The sequence below is a fragment of the Pan paniscus genome, chromosome 5, assembly GCF_029289425.2.
Source record: "Pan paniscus chromosome 5, NHGRI_mPanPan1-v2.0_pri, whole genome shotgun sequence".
NCBI classification, from domain to species: domain Eukaryota; kingdom Metazoa; phylum Chordata; class Mammalia; order Primates; family Hominidae; genus Pan; species Pan paniscus.
In genome coordinates this window covers 169271908-169281996 of record NC_073254.2, presented here as the reverse complement: position 1 = coordinate 169281996, position 10089 = coordinate 169271908, and the positions used below count along the sequence as shown (strand labels likewise).

The 10089-nt window shown below is 45.8% G+C and overlaps 1 long non-coding RNA gene across 1 annotated transcript; it reads right to left on the bottom strand.

Annotated features, from left to right (window-relative positions):
- Positions 1 to 3033: 3033 nt before the first annotated feature.
- LOC117980502 (uncharacterized) lies at positions 3034 to 7546 on the bottom strand. Its single transcript, XR_004671790.3, has 2 exons — positions 7456 to 7546; positions 3034 to 3261 (listed from the first exon to the last, which is right to left on the bottom strand). It is a non-coding gene; the product is annotated as an uncharacterized LOC117980502 (long non-coding RNA).
- Positions 7547 to 10089: the final 2543 nt, after the last annotated feature.

The following is a 10089-nucleotide window of genomic DNA, read 5'->3' as shown; positions in this document are numbered from 1 at the left end:
GTCAATCATGACCATGAGCCTTATGCCTGAACACTCTTTCAGATCACAAGCAGTTGCCTATTAAAGTTGGAATAATGTGGAGAGAGAGTACTGAAGTGAGTTCAGAAACAGTCATATGACCTGAATCAGCTAGAGAGAGTGCTTTCGGTGGCAAGAAACAGAAGCCTAACTCAAACTGGCTTAAACCATAAAGACATGCACCAAATCACATGCATGAAAACCCAGAGGCTGGTCAGGCTTCATATGGTTCTACCAAGCCTTCTGCCTTACTCTCCTGTGATTGCCACAGCTCTGTACTCCTCCATAGATGACTTTGTTCTCAGGCTCATTCCCCTGGAGGTCTTTGGGGGAGCGTATTTGGTCATCAGAACTGCATGCTTTGTTTTTCTTTTTCCTTTCCTTTCCTTTCCTTTCCTTTCCCTTCCCTGTCCTTCCTTCCTTCCTTCCTTCCTTCCTTCCTTCCTCCCTCCCTCCCTCCCTCTCTCCCTCTTTCTCTTTCTTTCTTTCTTTCTTCCTTTCTTTCTTTCTTTCTTTCTTTCTTTCTTTCTTTCTTTCTTTCTTTCTTTCTTTCTTTCTTTCTTTCTTTCTTTCTTTCTTTCTTTCTTTCTTTCGAGATGGAGTCTCTCTCTGTCACCCAGGCTGGAATTCAGTGGTGCAATCTTGGCTCACTGCAACCTCTGCCTCCTAGGTTCAAGCAATTCTCCTGCCTCAGCCTCCTGAGTGGCTAGGATTACAGGCGTGCTCCACCACGCCCAGCTAATTTTTGTATTTTTAGTAGAGACGGGGTTTCACCATGTTAGCCAGGATGGGCTCGATCTCTTGACTTTGCGATCCGCCCCCCTCAGCCTCCCAAAGTGCTAGGATTACAAGCATGAGCCATCATGCCCGGCTTTCATTTTTTTTTTTTTTTTGAGACAGTCTTGCTCTGTCACCCAGGCTGGAGTGCAGTGGCGCAATCTTGACTCACTGCAACCTCCACCTCCCAGGTTCAAGTGATTCTTCTACAAGTAGCTGGGATTACAGGCTTGTGCCACCACGCCCGGCTAATTTTTGATGGTTGTGTGGTTTCTAGCAGAGATGGGGTTTCACTGTGTTGGCCAGGCTGGTCTCAAACTCCTGACCTCAAGTGATCCACCCGTCTTGGTCTCCCAAAGTGCTGGGATTACAGGCGTGAGCCACCGCGCCTGGCCAAAACTACATTCTTTCTTATTCACAAAGAAGAAAGAAAGAGAATTAGAGAGTATATCTTGGCATATCACATAAAAGAAAGAAATAATTTATCCTGAAGACTCCAGCAAATCTCTTTTATGTTTCATTGGCCCCAATGGGCCTAGACATCTCCCTTCCTCAGCCAAGTACTGACAAGGGGAAAGGGAACAGGATTACCAGGATTAACTCACACGAACCAGCCAGGCTGAAATAATTGTTGTGGTTTGTTGGTATGTTGGTGTGTGTAATCCATTTCGGTGAAACAAACAATGAGAAAATCCCAACAGTAAGTACTGATTTAGCTCAGGTCTCTGTGTCTTGGCTGGTCTAGGCTGGGTGCACCTGATAGAGCTTGGCTGGGCTGCCTCTGCTCCCTGTAAATCTCCTTCTCTGCTCCATATAGCTTCTCCTTGTGGGACCAAAGGCAAGTTCTTCTCATGGTAAGAGTGGAAGAGAAATAGGGCAAGTGGAAGTGACACACCATCTTTTCTCATTTTATTGGCCAACACCAGTCGCATGACTAACCTCAAAGTCAAAAGGAGGAGAAATATATTCTGTCTGGTGAGTGGAGGAACTCCAACATCACATGGCAAAGGGTGTGAGCAGTACTAAGACTAGGGTGAGGCGAGCAAATACTTGTCTTCAGTGAAAAGTTTAAGGGGCGTCAAGATATTTAATCAAGATAAATAATTAATATGAAATATTTTTAAAAACCAAAGTTAATGCAGAACATTTGGGATGAGCAAAATACCAAAGTTTTTAAATAAAGACAGGATCGGTATAGGGATGGATAAGCATTAATGCTAATGACTCAATCTACCATAGGCCACCAACCACAACGTCCCCTTTCAAGGACTCCCATGCTCAGCCTTAGAAGATGTACACAGAACTCTGCCCTCTTTTTTTTTTTTTTATTTTTTTTTAAGGCAGAGTTTTGCTCTTGTTGCCCAGGTTGGAGCGCAATGGCGTGATCTCAGCTCACGGCAGCCTCCCGGGTTCAAGAGATTCTCCTGCCCTCAGCCTCCCGAGTAGCTGGGATTACAGGCATGTGCCACTATGCCTGGCTAATTTTGTATTTTTAGTAGAGATGGGTTTCTCCATGTTAGTCAGGCTGGTCTCAAACTCCTGACCTTAGGTGATCCACCCGCCTCGGCCTCCCAAAGTGCTGGGATTACAGGCATGAGCCACTGCACCCGGCCTGCCCTCTTAAGGTTCATTGCTTTTCTCATTCCAGGTCTGTAGCTCAAGTATCTGCTTATCCTGGAAGTCTCTAAGAAATTGAATGGAAATAATCTCAAGAAAATATCCTTAAGGATAAATTATTCCTTATATTTTTTTTTGTTTAAAAAAAGAAAACAAAACAAGAAAAGAAAATCATGTTCCATTCAATGGTTCTTGTACATTAATTCCTTCTTTGCTTGCTAGTTTAAGAATTAGTGCAATTCCCATAAAAATTAGAATTAGTAAGGTAGTACAATGATTTTCTAGAGACTGAGTTTCGTAATACTTTTAGATTTTAAATATGGTACATGTTTTAACAAAGTACGGCTAAAGTCTTTTTGGATCGGTCACAAGTTATGCCACGAGTGCTTAACTTTTTATAAATGAGATGAGTATAGGAATTCAAGAGCAGAGGTTCCTGTGGGGAGACCATTCTCCTGTCTTATTTGATGAGTGATGTGCTAATCCCAGCACTGAAGCTGTTGGCAGAAAGGAAAGACTTCCAAAATTGACAGGACTTGTGTGTGGAACTGCCATGGGTCCGTGGGCTGCCACAGAATTATGCAGGAAATAATTTTCAAGGAAACAAGAAGGAAAACATGATCGGGTCCAAAATTCTATCATTGTTTTATTGAAAAAGCAAATCTCTTCTCTAGCTTGAAATGCTAGAGCTACAATTTATTTCTTCTTAAGTTTGTCCCAGTGGGAGTCACAGGCCGGGTCATATGGGGTGATGACCGCCTTTCCATCTCCTCTAATGCTCGCCCCTGGAGTCCAGCTTCCCCCAGAGACTTATGAAAAGGAAGGGTAGGGTGGAGGCTGGCACCAAACCTAGAAGAAATAAGAATATTCTCATGTGGTGAGAAGTGTTAGCTCAACATATTTCAGGTGATGGCCTGACCTGGAGTCTGAGGTGTCCACGTTTACAGTCATCTCTATGGTTGATTATGGTACTGCATCTCCAGGAGGCACCCGGCAAAAGGAAAGAGTTAACTTGGCAAACAACTGACTCACAGCGACAGAGCTGTGCATTGAGTGGGATTTAAAATGAAAATGGAGAAAGAGGGAGTATTAATCCTTGAAGAGCTGATGAAAGCTGGCTGCTATGGGGACAGCAAATATCCTTTGGAAATAAGTGTGAGTGAGCGAGGTTTCGGAGAAAACAATGAAGAGAGGCAGAACTAAAACGAATGGTGTCAGAGGCCTGTATGTCCATATATTAAACAGGTGAATATATTAAACAAGTGAAGTGATTTTCATAATGCAAGGTAGTTATATGAGTTCCCAAGAATAACCAAGATTTGAAGCAAAGCAAAGGAAAGGAAAGGATAGCCTCATCAATTCAACGTACCTGGTAAAAAATAGCCGGTGTGCTGCCATCTGCCCCCTAAACTTCCTCTTTGGAATCTATTTTATATACAGTCTTGAGTAATCTCTTTTCTGAAACCCAGATGTAATAATGCCATTTCCCTAATTTAAAAAAGTTTGGTTGGCTGGGCATGGTGGCTCATGCCTGCAGTTTCAGCACTTTGGGAGGCCGAGGTGGGCAGATCGCCTGAGGTCAGGAGTTTGAGATCAGCATGGGGAACATGGTGAAACCCTGTCTCTACTAAAAATACAAAAATTAGCTGGGCGTAGTGGTACATGCCCGAAATCCCAGGTACTCGGGAGGTTGAGGCAGGAGAATTGTGTGAACCTGGGAGGCAGAGGTTGCAGTGAGCCGAGATTGCGCCATTGCATTATAGCCTGGGTGACAAGAGCTAGACTCCTTCTCAAAAGAAAAAAAAAAAAAGTTTGGTGAATTCTCACTGTCTACACACTAAGGTTTAGACTTTAGACTTTCCTGTATGGCATAAAAATCTGGCTTTATCCTTCTTCTTTCAATATCCAAAATAAATATTTGCTGAGGGCCTATTCTGTGCTGTTTCAAGATCTGTATACTCTGGTAAACAAAAGCCACCCCCTGCCCCTACCTCCCATACTGTAGTCACACAGTCCTTTATTATTTTCATGTCACGCCCTTCTCACTGAGTTTTGCTATGTTGCTTCCTCTCCCTGGAATGCCCTTCCTGTCCTTTGCCAGGAAACTCCTACACATCCTTCAAGACCCAACTCATATGTTAGCTCTTCACCACAGCCTTCCCTCACAGTCCAAGCAGAAATGATTGCTTTCTGCTCTGTTTTCAAATAGCTAACAGTTTGTATTTTAGGTACAGGACTTAGAATTTTATTAGTAGTAGTAGTAGTTGTCTATCCATCTCTTGAACTGGTTTGTAAGACCAGTGATGGAGTGAGGGCCTGCAGCCGAGTAGGCAGTTACTGACTGTCAGTAAATGAGGGAAGAAATGAGGGCAGGAGACGCATCTGCACAGGAAAGCGGGAGCCTGAGAGTGAGGGCGCCGTGAGAGATAGAGACAGAGAGAGAAAGAGAGAGACAGACAGACACATACACACAGATGGAGAGACACACACAGACAGAGACATACAGAGAGACAGAAAGAGAGAGGGAGACAGAGACAGAGAGACAGAAAGAGAGAGGGAGACAGAGACAGAGACAGAAAGAGAGAGGGAGACAGAGAGAAAGAGACAGAGACAGAGAGAAAGAGACAGAGATAGAGAGACAGAAAGACAGAGATAGAGAGACAGAGAGAGACAGAGATGGAGAGACAGAGAGAGAGAGAGTTAAAGAGAGAGCACACCTTTGGTTAGAGATGTCCCTAAGAGCAGGTCCTAGATTTGTAGGTCCTGATGGGATGTTTTTGAGGGTCCAATGCTGAAGAGGGGATTATTCTAGGAGGTGAAGTTGAACTGTTGGGAGCAGAGTTCTGTCTGCCTGGGGCCACACCCATGCCCTGGGCACTGCTGTAAGCTCTGGGGAGGTGTGGCCAAGAATTGCTTCTAGTAGGGTAGGTGTCTGTGTGTGTGTGTGCGTGTGTGTGTGTGTGTGTATGTGTGTGTGTCTGTGTGCAGAGTTGCAGGGGGAAGGGAAGAGAGACTGTAGTATAGTAAACTTTGAAACTAGATGAGCCAAGAGAAAAATAAAATATAGGAAGGAATCTTGCAAGCATGGCTGTGTCTGCCATCACTCCTCTGCTGTGTAATTTGGCCTCTGTGTGTATGTGTATGGGGGATGGTGAGGTGTGGGAGAGGGTAGACACATATCCTTTAAGAGGCAGAACTGTGGCAGGAGATGAATAGCAGTGACTGTGGCCGGGGGTGGGGACATGATTGCTCCTGTGACAAGACAGAGAAAATGGCAGGTGCCTCAGACACAGCTCACAAAACAGGCCCAGGGCAGGGACAGCAGCACTGGGGGGCTGGTCAAGGTGAGCCTCACGGGGCATCACTCCCTTTATAGCAGACCTCCAGAAAATTCCTCACTTCTCTTGCTGACGTCATTTTCCAGAGGGCACAGGAAGAACTAGGGAAACTACTCCTGTCAATACTTGTAAATGACCAAGTGCATACAGTGCTACTTATGACCACCTTGGGAGAAAGAGTGTGCTGGCCAGTGGGGAGACTCAGATGCGAACAATTTTCACTGAACTCTAAATGTGTAGAATGCTTTTCTTTCTTTCTCTCTTTCTCTCTCTCTCTCTCTTTCTTTCCTCCCTTCCTTCCTTCCTTCCTTCCTTCCTTCCTTCCTTCCTTCCTTCCTTCCTTCCTTCCTTCCTTTCTTTCTTTTTCTTTCCCTCTCTGTCTCTCTCTTTTTTTGACATAGTCTCGCTCTGTCGCCCAAGCGGGAGTACAGTGGCACGATCTCAGCTCACTGCAACCTCTGCTTCCCAGGTTCGAGCAATTCTCCTGCCTCAGCCTCCCGAGTGGTTGGGATTACAGGCGCCTGCCACCATGCCCGGCTAATTTTTGTATTTTTAGTAGAGACGGGGTTTCGCCATGTTGGTTAGGTTGGTTTTGAACTCCTGACCTCAGGTGACCCACTCACCTCGGCCTCCCAAAGTGCTGGGATTACAGGCATGTGCCACCATGCCTGACCTTAGAATGTTTATTTCTTTCTGTCTTTTATTTTATTTTACTTTAAGTTCTAGGATGCATGTGCAGAACATGCAGGTTTGTTACATAGGTATACATGTGCCATAGTGGTTGGCTGCACCTATCAACCCACCATCTAGCTTTTAAGCCCTGCATGCATTAGGTATTTGTCCTAATGTTCTCCCACCCGCTGCCCCTACCCCTCAACAGGCCCTCGTGTGTGTTCTCCTCCCTGTATCCCAGCGGATTAAGATGCTCATTTCTTAAAATTCAGGGGAAAGATGGACACTACCGGTTCCGTGGCCCAGGGTTTTGGAAGAGGCGGCCTCCGGATGACTGGATGCACTTCTCCCTGGGACTCACCCTGTGTCGTTACAGCTCGAGCTTACTGAAAATAACAGACAGACACCTCCACTTGTCCCCTCCAACAGAGTGGCTGCACTGGCAGCTCTCTAATGAGTTCTAACCCCATAGGGGCAGTTATGAAACTGATGCAAAAAGGATACAATCAAGATAGAAGTCAATAAGGAGCACAGAAGGCATGAGTAAGACTTGCATCAGAGAGGCAAAAACCCAAAATGTGCTGGGGGTTGTGGGAGCGGCTGAAGAGCCTGGAGAAGCCGCTTATAGTCATTTTAAGTCAGATTAAAGGAGTGTGTTTGGCTGACGAGAGGACCCCATGCTTGCACGTATGGAGCCTTATCTCAGCTTCCATACCTACAAAGGGGACATGATTGGTGTCTACCCCAGAGAGTGGTTTTAAGAATTAAACAAAATGATGTGTGTGAAACTCTTGGAACAGTGTCTGGCCCATGGCAGGAGGTGTCTGTGACGTGCCTGAGGCCATTTGTGTGCTTACCTGTGTGTTTCTGTAAAGCAGACCCAGTGCAGGGCACCAGGGATGTGGTGGGAGCCACACGGGATGATGACGTTCCTACCCTCAGGGAGCTCACACTTACGAGGGGGCAGTAGAGGTTGGGAGTGGATAGCCTTGGGGGAGAGGGGTGGGGGTTGTCGGGAAGAGGGAGGGCTTACCTGAGCAGGAGCTGTTGAAACTTCAAGGGAGGCGGGTGGGTGGTGAGGGCAGAGCAGCAGCAAAAGGTTGGGGATAAGGAACTGAGAGTGGGCCCTGACTGCTGAACAGGGACTGCTGTGGCAAGAGGCTTGGAGGAAGCAGAACTCAGGCACTTTCTGTTTGGTTTTAGTCTTCCTTGACAAACAGAATCAATTTCAGATGAAAACAGCTTCAATATTGCAGAGAGGAAATCAAAAGAGCAACTTAGCCGAGTGTGGTGGTGCATCTGTTGTCCCAGCCACTCAGGAGGCTGAGCTGGGAGGAGGGCTTGAGCTCAGGAGTCCGAGGCTGCAGTGAGCCGTGATTGTGCCACTGCGCTCCAGCCCGGCAAGAGAGCAAGACCCAGGCTCATACAAAAAAGAGCGCCCAGCTCTTCTGAATCTGACCTGGCCCCTCCGCCTGAGCCCTAGGTTCCCGCCTTCCTTGGCCCTCTCATGTTGACTGTCACGACTTAACAGCCCAGTCCAGGAACACCTGCGGTGAACTTGGGATTTCTTTGACATTTCAACTGTTATTTTAAAAGGCTACGGTTGAATAGAAAACAACATAAGACCTTCTGATTAGCGGTTTTAGAAAAAGCTTTGTTTCAATGGTGCAAATTAGGTAGGTGGAGGAAATTATCCATGAAGACTGGAGTTTACATTTTCTGGAAATTGTTTCATGCAGTCTTCTAGGGAAAACAGAGTCCTGTAAAAAGTAGCCTATTGAACACAATTTGAAATTTTAGGCCTGAACAGACCATTTGCTTTTAGGAGCAAATGCTAGGGAGCCATTTCCCTTGAAGGTAGAAGTGGGCCTTTGGTAAAAAGTCCAATAACCGGCCGGGCGTGGTGGCTCACGCCTGTAATCCCAGCACTTTGGGAGGCCAAGGCGGGTGGATCATGAGGTCAAGAGATCGAGACCATCCTGCCCAACATGGTGAAACCCTGTCTCCACTAAAAATATAAAAATTAGCTGGGCGTGGTGGTGGGCGCCTGTAGTCCCAGCTACTTAAGAGGCTGAGGCAGGAGAATTGCTTGAAGCTCGGAGCAGAGCTTGCAGTGAGCAGAGATCGTGCCACTGCACTCCAGCCTGGGTGACAGAGCAAGACTCTGTCAAAAAAAAAAGTCCAGTAACGACTGTATAATTTTTAAAGTGTAAACGCAGAGGAGGGAGAAATGTATAGACAGAAGTATTTGTTTCAGCTTTGCTTGAAGAGGCAGAATCTGGAAACCATCCATCTGTAGGGGAATGGTACAAAAGTGACGGTATGGATTACTGTACGATTCTCAGTAAGATGATGCTAGGGGGTTATCCATGAGGTATTATTAAGTAAGCAAAGCAAGCCATGGAATAAAGAGTGCATTGCTTCCATATCTGTATAAACAAACAGAAAAACACCCTAATTTTGCCCACATGCATCAATATCTAGTTGTATAAGCGTGGACAGAGGTACTATCTCAGTGAAAAAGAATGAACGAATTTCAGGAAGAGAAATAATTTATATAACCATGAGTTGTTTTATTTAGTATAAATAAATACATTAAAGAAACAATTTAAATCATATATCAAAAGGAAGAAGAAACAAGGAAAAATGTCATGGTAATTTTACATCCTATTCTATAATATAAAACTACATTTTAAAGTTATCTGACATGAGAAAAAAGTATCAAAGCTCTCCCCTCCTGAGTCTTTGGGAGAAATAAACAGCACACCATAGTGATTTGATGGCTGCAAGTCCTCTGGTCACCACTACATGTGCCCAGGTTGCTCTTAGCCCACCTCTAGAAGCTACGGCTAAGGTTCAGATCTCCTCTACTTTCCAAAACTTGGGTCTTTAAGCCCTACTGAATCTGAATGTCATGCTCTGTCACTTCACAAAACCTATGGCCCTGACCCTCTTCCAAAAATGTTGCTTCCCACCTGTCTGGCAAACTCTTAGCATCGTGGTTATGAGTGTGGACGCTGTCACTGAGTGCCTGGGTTTAAACTCCAGCTCAGCCCCAAGGTAGCTGCTTGACTTGGGCAAGTTACTTGATCTCTCTGTGCATCATGAAATGGGGATAGTACTGATATCTAAACTTGGGGTCTTAAGAGAATTAAATGAGTTAATACATCTAAAACTGTGTACAGATGGCAGCAGCATCTGCCATATCTTGTTGTTTTTTTTTTTTTTGAGATGAAGTCTCCTGCAGTCCCCAGGCTGGAGTGCAGTGGCGCTATCTTTGCTCACTACAACCTCCACCTCCCTGGTTCAAGCGATTCTCCTGCCTCAGCCTCCTGAGTAGCTATGATTACAGGCATGCACCACCACGCCTGGCTAGTTTTTGTATTTTTAGTAGAGATGGGGTTTCACCATGTTGGCCAGGCTGGTCTCGAATTCCTGGCCTCAAGTGTTCCACCAGCACCCCTGACTCCTTACCTCAAGTGACCCGCCTGCCTCGGCCTCCCAAAGTGCTGGGATTACAGGCATGAGCCACTGCGCCCAGCCCGTATCTTCCTGTATGCTTGCTCTTATTATTACTCATCTTTCCAGACTCTGCCTAGGCATCACCTCTATCCAGGATACATCCTTTCCTGAACTCCCAGAGTCCTTGTCTCCTTCCTCCTTCATG